This window comes from Choristoneura fumiferana, chromosome 18, assembly GCF_025370935.1.
Source record: "Choristoneura fumiferana chromosome 18, NRCan_CFum_1, whole genome shotgun sequence".
Classification (NCBI taxonomy): domain Eukaryota; kingdom Metazoa; phylum Arthropoda; class Insecta; order Lepidoptera; family Tortricidae; genus Choristoneura; species Choristoneura fumiferana.
The window spans coordinates 3269774-3281344 of record NC_133489.1 but is presented as its reverse complement, the minus strand read 5'-3'; the positions used below and the strand labels follow the sequence as shown (position 1 = coordinate 3281344).

Below are 11571 nucleotides of genomic sequence, written 5' to 3'. Positions count from 1 at the left end.
AACATTTTGAGATTTGTAAATAGATATGAAGGATAACGGCGAATTATATGGTCTACTGCCTTACCTCATCGTATATATCCGAATGATAATTGCATCTCTTATAGCCCCTAACAACTGTGATAGAATCTTCTTCACTTAGTTCCTTATCATGTACTTTTATCAAAATATATTTAAACACTCCTGCAGGGTCTATGTCCACTTTAGGAACAGCTTCCAACGACGCTGAAGACATTCTTCGATTAACGCCTGTTACGCCTGTTACCTTTGGAACTAGCAAAAAAATAACAATGTAAAAATAAATATCTGCGTAAGCGAGGTTAGGACGTCAATTTGGTTTATAGTATGAAACAACTTACTAGAAGACAAAATATTATTTGATTTGTAACTAGAATTAATCTCGGCAAACTCGTGAAAATTTTCATCAGTATTTCAAGAGAATTATTTGCCACTCTTTTCCTACATAGGTACTTATACTCTTTGGATTCCCGATTCCCGTTTCCCGATTTTTTTTTTGTTTTGACATTGACATTGATAGGCAGTGCAGTTGTACATTTTTTAATCTTGATTGAACTCTAACGTGAAATGGAATATGTTGCCCTATTGAAAACGAAATGTAATATGTTTGTTTTTGTAACTAAGTAACGCAATTTCTGCCGTTTGAAGGTTTGATCAAAATTAGATTAACCATTTGTATGCGAGTGCAAAAAAATAATAGTTTAACATTATTTTATCACGAACTTTATCATTTCTGATCTTAGTTCTGCGCGTAAAGGAGCACCTGCGTAAAATACTGAGGGAAGTAAAAAGCAATCTTACTGCAAGGTGATATACTTGCATTTGTCATGCAATGCAGTTAAGTTTCCATTTCCATTAGCTTTCTTTCATTCAACAAAAAAAAAAAAAACAGAATAAAAATGGCTGCGATCTACGCGGTGTGAAAGTGATCCGTTTCGTTTGTTTGAATGTGATTTTTTGTAGATAAATTAGTGCTGAACTAAGTTGCCGACTGGATATTTCCATCATGAACAAGATGGATTCAACTCTAACCAGTGAGTGTCTTATTTTATAATCCTTTCAGTAAATAAAAAGTTATCAAGGCCGCAGTGAGATCATGTTACATTCAGGTTTATTACCGTTTATTTACACTGCTATTTATCCAGGTGTTTTCATTAGGTTTACAACTGCATGCATTTTTTAACGTAACGCGGCATTACTTTACCCATAACTTTCAGTGTAGTAAAAACTTGAATACGTGCAGTATTATATTAAAACATACGTGTTAGTTGATATTTCAATTTGGTTGCGATTTAAAAGGTATGTGGGTGAGCTTCTTCACCGCAGCAGGGATCCCCTCCGACGTAGCGGCGACCTACGCACTCACGTTCGCGGAGAACCGCATCCAAAATGACATGCTGCTCGATCTTAACAAGGAGTACCTTCGAGACATGGGCATTACCAGAATGGGCGACGTTATTGCCATATTAAGGTGAGACTACCATTATTGTCTTGGCCTGTAAATGTTCCACTGCAGGGCACAGGCCTCCTTTTGGAATGAGAAGGCTTAGGCTCTAGTTCCCATGAAGGCTAAAAAAAAATAGGCTTTTATTTGTTATTTTTTAATTTCAGTGTTTTTCCACTTCTATCATATTAGTAATCAGAGTGGGTAACCTTAATCTGGGTTAAATTATAAAAATACAGATTGTTTTGTATTATAAAATTGTTATACAATGATTTAACAATAATTGGACCTATTTCTATTTCCAGACATGCAAAGCAAGTGCATGAGAGCACAGCGAGGGACAAGGTACTAGGGACCACAATGGTGAATGTGGTGCCGGTTGCAGCCATCACTGGACGAGCCACCATCACACAGAACAAACCGTCATCACGTAAGCAAAAATTTAAATAATCCTATTGACACCTAGGTTGTTGAGGACGATTAAACTATACACATCAATGAGGCTGGCATAGTCACACAGGTGCACTTAAGCCTCGAAAAAAATAGAAAAAAAAACTTATACACATACAGCAGAGCCTCTATCATCAAACCCTTAATTATTGAATCGTAAATATTGGTGCAAAAGATGCCTAAAAATTAATGATTAGGTATATTTCAACATTAATATGTAAGCATGTCAAATTTTAATGATATGTAAAAAAGGCACTGCTTATGATAACATTCCAAAAATACATGTTTTGATTAGGTATCCAAACTAGTCTCTGTTCCAATTACTTTTTATAATCGAGGTTCTACTGCACAACAGTTGCCATCATAAACTTTGGTGGTGTCTAGCTGCTCAAAAATGAGCACTTACAAAACTCAAAGCATATGGAGTGGTTGCAAAGCACATTGCTTGTTCCCATTTTTGAAATCTTACATACTTTTACATTGCTACTTGTTGTAACAGCAAATATAAACAGCAAGCGTCACTGCCATGTATTACAATGTATCTACTATTTAGCTCAAGAGTTCAATTATTTAATTAAAAAAATTATTATGAAAATGCCCAAAACATGGTAATTTCTGTGACAGCTGCTAGTCGCATACTGGAGCATTACACGCGCAACCCACGGGACACGTCTCCAACGTCCCCCAGCCACCAGAAAAACGAAAACTTGTTTTGAGTTGGGTAAGTTTAATGTTAAGTTGAATTCTCAAATTATTTGCTTCCAAATGTTCTTTAGAAAGCGGTGGTGGCCTAGTGGTTTGACCTATGCTTCTTGTGCAGAATATTGTAAGTTTAAACCCAGTCTTATATTCCTTGACTTTTTCGAAAATAGTGTTTTTATTACATTAGAAATTTGCCACATGAAGAAAATATTGTTAGGAAACCAGCACACCTGCCAAGCATTCAATGAATGTGTGTGAAATTATCAAACCGCTTGGGCCTGCATGAGAACTACGGCGCAAGCTCTCTCAATCTGAGAGGATGCCTGTGCCCAGGAGTGTGACATAGCTATATGCATATAGGTTGGGATGATGAATTGATGATGATGATGTCTATAGAAAGAAATATTTTTTTTTGTATTGCAGAATGGAAACGGCTGAAGCCAAGAAATCACGCCTCATAAGATTCAGTTCACCACAGCCAGCCGTCAAAGAAGGTAATTAACATTACCATTCCTTGTCTGTTTAATATTTTACTCTAAAGTTTATATTCTTAACTAACGATTTATTGTATTCTTACAGTTACACAAACAAACAAACTGTTTTTGCAAGACTTGGAAACACAGAATCGGAAAAAGTGCCTACAACTGTGGCAGCTAAAGAAGTTAAACCAATTTATGCACGCTTGGATCCAAATCTGAGAAGTCTCCACCTGAACCTACAATACCATGCAGAAAGACGCTCTCAAATATGAAGGTATACTGAAAAGTCCTCCACCAGTAGCTAAAAAGTAGTTACTATAACTACCCTGAAGAATAATGTGAGGAAAATAGCCATGAATTGTACCATGAGAGCTGATGAAGTACCAGTGAGTGTCAAAGAAAAACTAGCGCTCTGCCGAAATCGAAATCAGTCAAATTCTCCAATACTGTAGAGTATAAGGAAATAGAATCTGTGCAGGACAGGTTAGTGAAGACCAAGATTCAACCCAAAACAGACAATATTCAACAAACCAGAGAGGAGGCTGTCTATGCCGAAGGTGCCAATGTGAAAGCTAGTTAGGTGTAAAGAACGCTAATAATTTAACAATTACAAAAAATGTGTTTAAAAGGCTTGGTGTGTGATGAAACTGGACAAATGAGTGAATATTTGGATTTGAGGTGCTGTGTGTAGTGTTGTTTTTTTTTTCTATACACAAATGGCTGGCCAGTGTTCAGTGTCATGTTTTGGATTGTGACTGTGAGGCCCCCAAGACTAAAGTTTTATTATGTGATTGATTTGATTTAAGATGTTATTAAGATAGTTTTCAGTGCAACATAAATATTGTGAACAAAAGAATATCATTCACAATGTGGGTTTTGTGATAGACTTTTTTTATAGCCTTCACCCTTGCTTTTTAGCAAGATATATTTTGCCAATGTCAATGTAGAGACATTAGACATTACACACATGTGGAGACTGTTTGGTTTATATAAATATAATTTTTAGGACAAAAAAGCCATATTTTAAAAAGAAAAAAAGATATTTCGCCTTTCAAGAAACCGTCATTGTAATTGTGCACATATGGAGGTCTGTGTGCTGACAGTCTAAAGTTACATCACCAATGACACCATTTATGTCTTAATTTTGGTGTTGATTAAATTGGTTCACTAATATGTTGCATAAAATCGAATCATAATTTCGTTTCTCATAACAATCTTGAGCAGAATCATCATATCACCGAATTACTTTTCGCATATATTTTTTCTCATACTATCATTTCTCATAATTTTGTAAAGCATAATATTAACATCACATATTATCGATGAGAATAATATTTATATGTTCGAGTAGTTGCTACGCAGTAATACATATCTCATAACATTACTTTGCATAAGGATAATAAAAAGCAGAATAAAATTTTATTAAACATTCCTTGCAATTAAATTAATTGTAGTTCTATATTAACCTAACCTTTATTGGCAGCAGTAAGATTCTGGCGCTTCGCTCGCTCGACTCGCGCGCTGTTGTGGTCGCAGTTCTAACCTAACCCAACCTACTATGTATGTAGCTGCAGTTCTGTTCTGGCGCTTTGCCTGCTGCTGTTACAGCACGCTTACTTTGCTGGCCTTACTTTACCCTTAACCCATTCTTACGATAGCTGTTAGTTCCTTTAACTTTAAAGTCAGCGCTACTTGAAATTCCGTGAAAATACAATAGTCCAAACTAGTATTTTGCTATGCCATTATGCCATATAAAAATCGGCGATACTAATATTCTGCTATATTCGGCGATAAGAGTGTTCTGCTATTTAATATTCTGAGAAATGACTATTATTCGAACTGATAATTATGCAAAGTTATGATTATGCAAAAGTATCATTCGGCTAAAATAAATTATTGAGATACCTGTTATGCAAAGTGTATTTCGGAGAATCGATATTATGCAAGATAAAGGGAAGCCGATTAAATTAAATAGTATTTTTTTATTGAGTATGCCTAAGGATTATTTATGTTTCTAATTACCATGCAGATGTATAATGTAATTTAACAGCTTCACAAAATATAAACTTTTTAAAATTATAATTTATGGAAATATCAAATAAGTACCTCTTTAAGTACAGGTTAGAGTATCCATCCCTGATCTCGTTGAAAAAATGAGCTTATCTTACTTAATATGGTGTTTAAGTACAGTCCTTTATATTAATGTCTGCCACAAATATCTGCGTGCAAAAATATCTGACCAGCCTCTGACCTACCAGCCCTAGAAACAGATTATTATCAAATATTTATGCACGCTTTGAGTTGGCACGAGTTTGTATGGATGCCCAAACAGGGTCGGTATTTTCATGTCGGTATTATCCGGACCGGTAAAGAGTCACCCCACGCTTTATTGTGTCAGATATTGGTGGTGGTGAATGTAATTGTTGAACCACGCCACTGTTCATAGTTTAGCCGAGTTATACATACTTGTGATAAATATTATCATTAATAAACCAGAATAACATGACACGGCCAGATTACGAACAGTAGCATGTGTGTTTCGGCGTGGAGAGTAAGACAGCCGGTGAAATTATTGGCACTTGAGGTATCCCATCTTAGGCTTCTAGGTTGGCAACGCATCTGCAATACCCCTGGTGTTGCAGGTGTCTATGGGCGGTGGTGATCTCTTACCATCAGGAGACCCACTTGCTAGTTTGCCATCCAGTCGTATAAAAAAAAAGTGGCTCAACAGTGGTGAAGCGTCCATAGAACTATTCCTACCGGCTTGCCTAATATTTACAAAATAGAACAACAGGACATACAGAATTTATGGAAGATGTTAGCGATCTTTGCTTCGGCTTTAACTTAACACGGAAATATCTGACGCCACGCCACTGTTCAACAGTTCCTGTTCGCGACTATAATAAAAAAATACAGTTGAAATTAAATAATGGTATGATTGGTGTGAGAGTATCTTAAATAAAATATATTAGGCAGCAGTCTACTATTATAATTACCGCTTATCTAATATTTTGAAGAAAATACGTAGTTTACGTATCTGTTTCAAATTGCATGCACAGTCCAACAATGACATACCCAAAATACGACTATATCGTACAAGCATTAAGTACCGACATTTCGCCTTTGTAAAAATCGCGTACCTAAATTTTCGATGTTCAGTGCCATTTGTGTGAAATAACGTTTGAAATGAACATAAACTATAATCTCCAGCTTTTCGAACGACGAACGTGACATGTCTTTTAAGTATTTGACCTTTTTTTATTACAATTTCTTCTGATTGTATAAATTAAATATTATATATCTATTAAATATTATCATCACATTTTACCTTTTTTTTACTATTTGGACATACACATATGAATCTCTGATATTGGTGTCGCGAACTGTAGCTAGAATACAAAACTGTAACTAGAAAAACATCTAAATAAATTTGTTGCTCTAACTTAATACATATTTACACAAAGGTTTTATTACGCATTATGTGATCGATACTATAGTAAACTAGATCTTTACATCCTGTATTTATTTGGGAACTGTGGGGTGTAGGTTTCTATCGATCCTAATTTTGTGGACCCTAATTTTCTGACAGGAAAGTTCCATGATCATGATTCTAAGAACGTTCCAGCGTGGTTCAGGAAACAAATGACCTGTTACTATTCTGTACTGTAACATGATATGAACAGTAGACTGTAAAAGAGGTTCAGTTGCTTTTGTTTTACTTGAGTTGAAACTAGATACTAGGATACAGATCAAGCCAATTATGTTTTTCCATCGTATTTTGTCGTAAATACGGACTTTTCCGACAAGTACGACGGCAAACTGTTATGTTCATGTTATTTTATGTGACGGATGTGTGATGCCGTCTCCGCTTATTTTGTTCGACTAAACAGAGAGGGCATCACCATAGGTCATAGATCATAAAATAGTTATATATAAGTGCACATGTTTTGTATTTTGTGAAATGCTCAGAGCTCTTTGATTCTCAATAAAATTAACAATGTTACTAGATTGTTTTTATTTCACAATCATTTTATACTAGCTTTTGGCCGCGGCTTCGCCTGCGTGGAGTTCGGTTGTCGCGCGCTGTTCCCTCGGAAATTGTGCATTTTTCCAGGATAAAAAGTAGCCTATGTCACTCTCTGGCCCATAAACTATCGCTTTGCCAAAAATCACGTCGATCCGTCGCTCCGTTTGGACGTGAAAGACACACACTTTCGCATTTATAATATTAGTGTAGTAGTACTTGTGGTGTAGGTAATTGCTGATTATCATAAGCGATGGAATTTGATTAAGGTCTGATTAAATTACTTTTTGGTAAAAATTTAATTTTTAATGCAAGCTTTTTTTGCTGACTCTACTTTTATTGTCACCGAAACTACATTTGCATACCAAATTTCAAGTCGATACCATTAACCGTTGAAGAGTTCCGTCCTGTGGAGACGATCCTGGCTGGACTACCAGGATGTCACTAGAAGATTATTGTATGGTCACGCAATTTACATAAGTATACCAAATTTCAAGTCAATCCAACTACTGGAAGTTGGTCGAATTTAACTTGCAAGATTTGATTACAGACAGACAACGGGACAGGTGAAACTAAATAAAACCTTGTAAAACACGTGTTTATTGGGAACAAGCTTGACTTTATGGACACGCGTAATTTCTGCTGCATTCTGTTTTATACAAAAGTCCAGTTGGTAGGTACCATACGGCAACTGAAAATGAGTTGACTACGAACGATCGTCTGGCTGGACCCTTACGCGCTGACCTGTGTCTGTGCTTAGTGTATTTTCTCGATCACAAACTATCTCGATCGCGTTTGCGTTAAAATCTCAATTTGTATGGAAACACGGACAGCGCCTCTAGCGGAAAGTTTGCACAACAACTTTTGTGAGTGTAGGTTTGCTACGTTAACTATTTCGTCCGCGTATCGTAACGACCGTGGAAATGTATCGACGATCGAACGCTCGATTTACGTCTTCGAATAGTAAACGAATGTTTTGTGAAAACGCCACACTAGAGGCACTGGCGACGAAGGTTACGATGGGCGCAACGATAGAATCACAGACCATGATCCATTGAGCAAAACATGACGAAAATGTCATTATAATCAAACCATTTTATTACTGGACAGTTTTGCAGATTTAGGGCCTGTTTCACCACTTGTCAACTAACTTTAAGTGACGGATATCAGTGATGCCGTCTCTGTTTGTTTTGCCCGAATAAACAAAGACGGCAATACTTTTATCCGACACTTAAAGTTAGTCGACAGGTGGTGAAACAGGCGATTAAACTACAAAACTATAATAACGTCAATAACTAAGCGCCCAGTTGATTACGATGGTGCTGGCAGCAAAAGGTACAATTTACCTACGGGAACCGTAAGCTCTGATTTGTAGAGACCAATAATATCTCTAATCTCCTGGATACACAATTAAAATACCACAAACGCGACTTCTCACGCTAAACTCGAGTAGTATTTACCTCGACGTTTCGACCACATTGCAGTGACCGTGGTCACGAATAGTAGACTCGAGCTGAGTCTACTCGTGCTTAGCGTGATAAGTCCCGTTTGTCGTATTTTAATTTATGAATGAAAATCACGAAAGTTTAAAACATTATACCTGGAAACACCTGTATCGAATTCATTGAAATTTATTATGTGCGTGTTTCGGGGTTTCGAGCTTTAGCCCGAACGTAACTCGTTCGCCCTGGTATAATAGATAATACAAATAAAAAAGCTGCCCGAATGATTGATTTCATCAACGCACAGCCCAACCTACTGGGCATGAATTTAGATATAGGTATTTTGTAAAAAAAAACCGCTTAAAGCTTTAGGTAATAACTAGGTATATTGTTCATCGTTTTTTTGAAAATTAACCCTTAAAAGTGAAAAAAGGGATGACATATTGATGCAGTAGTTTCAGAGATCCGAAGTCGTAGGCAAAACTGAGGTAGTAAATACTCTCTACCACGCAAAGAACGCACGTACTGCGTCCTTTTATTTATTTTATTAAGTACTAACATTAAATACATGCTTTCGAGAAAGTTTAATTTAACGGAAACTACGATTCATCCAGTAAGTACCTACTAGTATGTTCATTTCCTACGCTGACCCCTTTAATTGACTTTCATTTCACTGCACTTGAACTTTGCACTTTCTTCTTTAACGGCGTTTGACATTGCACTGGTCACTGAATAACGAGATCACTTTCGCGTTCAGCTAGGGATACTATGTCATATTTAGAGCTAGGCTTACGAGTGGACGACGTGCAGCACCGTGACAGAAAGCAGTGGGTCGAGAAAATGAGCCTATGTGTAGCTTAACCGCTCGTGTTCGAGTGAATGGACATAATTTACTATAACTAGACAAACGTGCACGCACTCATTTTTAGACCATTTAGCTTACTAAGTATGGGTATGCTTTAAAAATTGATAATCAACATCAAAAGATCTATTAAGTATATGTATTCAACATCAAACATTGTCATGGATTTTCTAGAAAACGAACGTGTTGAATCAAACAACGTCTTTGGGAAATTCAGAAAAGGGATATACTGGGAAACGGATTTTTAATACTGAAAAATTGTTAGGATTGACATATTTCTTGAAATTAATTTATTGGCTATCTGTGGCAAGACGCAATGAAGAGGCCCTAATACCACGAAGTGCAAAACTCGAACTTCGCATGTTGCCGTCCCGCTGGCACTTATGTCCTTTAATACGCGAGTGGGCTACTAGAAACTCGAATCGAAGTTTGTGTCGGTCGCTCTGAAACTTATACTATTTAATACGAGAGCGAGAGGGACGGTACGATACGAACTTCGAGTTACGTAGTAGCCCTGCAGAGTTGATGGCTACGCCGCGGGTCGGGCGTCGCGTGCGTAGTCCTCCCGCTAAGGACTTAGAAGGAGGGCGACATGGAAACCAAAGTAATGCCCGCCCGTCCTGCTTTTACAAGGTTCACATTTCTATCGCCAAGTCTATCTTGCAGAATAGATTCGTGTATATTCGGTAGTAATTAACGCAGGTGCAAAAATTTAAACATTGAGTGCAAAATGGTTTCGTCCCGCTTTCTATGCAATTATTGATCTGTATTGATTGCATTGCTTGATCTGTATAATGCCTAGTTATTTTTATTTTTTTATTTTTATTCGATTGGATGATCAAACGAGCAAGTGGGTCTCCTGATGTAAGAGATCACACCGCCCAGTTTTGCTACGCCAGGGGTATTGCAGATGCGTTGCCAACCTAGAGCCTAAGATGGATATCCTCAGTGCCAGTAATTTCACCGGCTGTCTTACTCTCACGCCGAAACACAAACTTGCCAGCATTGCTGCATCTCGGCAGGATTAACGAGCAAAATGTTGGTAGCAATGCACCTTGCAACAAGTCCTACATCTGCAAAACTACTACTATTTTGTTGCGCTGCGCTTTAATTTACCTGTGACATCTCTTTCCACATGTTTAGTTTAATCTAGCTTTATAATTATTCTGTTGTAGGTATCCTTGGTTTGGTTGCCCTGAAAACCAGGCGCCATAGTCATGGCCCATGACTGAAGAAATTCAGACATCGGCATTTGCTGAGTGGCATCCATTTTGGTGCTTTGTTAACTACTGTCATTTTTAGATTAAGATTTCATGTAGGTGCAAACTTTTTGAACTCCAAATAAATCAATTATATTCTAATAATTATGAAAAAAGACAGGAGTTACAACGCTCACAGGACAGCTGAATTATTTAGATCAAAAAATATTAAGTAGTAGATTAATAGTAGATAGTTAGGTAGATAAGGGAACACCCAAACACTCCGAAATATTTTATTCCAAATTTGCTAAGACATATAATTTCGATTAGGTAAGTATTTAAAAACACATTTTTTTCCGAATTTCAAAATATCGTTTTTTACTACGAAGAAAAATACGAAATATTATTGACCCGAAAAACAGTATTTCGATTATCAATTTTCCGAAATGACTTCGCTTATTCGATGATAATGATTAATTGTATTTTTTCTTATATTAATCAATAAATAATAATAATAAGAAATATGACATTCGGCAAAATAAACTTTGTCGTTTTAATAATCGTAATCTTGAATTTCGAATTAATGTAAATAATAATAATTGAGCGGAATTTACACGGGGTAAATACGTAGGCACAATACAAGTAATATATACTTATACTGTTACTTGTATTGTGACGTAGGTATCTGTAATGAGCAGGTTTCCCAAAAACATGTAATTAGTCCAATATTAAGTATTGTATTGAAATTGATAAAACTTCCTGACCTGAGAGGCATTAGGTACACCCTTTGCGGGAGCGTACGTCACCTTCACCTTAACTTACCGATTTTAAGTCTAATCATCGTGTTGTGGCACCCATAAATAATTGTCTATTGCTTCAATGGGACATGTCGTAAGATCCATTTTAACACCGGATAGTTCTCTCAATTTGTCAGTTGGTAAACGAAACAAGGCA

The 11571-nt window shown here is 36.7% G+C and overlaps 1 pseudogene; it reads left to right on the top strand.

Annotated features, from left to right (window-relative positions):
* Positions 1-889: 889 nt before the first annotated feature.
* LOC141438227 (uncharacterized) lies at positions 890-3908 on the top strand (annotated as a pseudogene).
* Positions 3909-11571: the final 7663 nt, after the last annotated feature.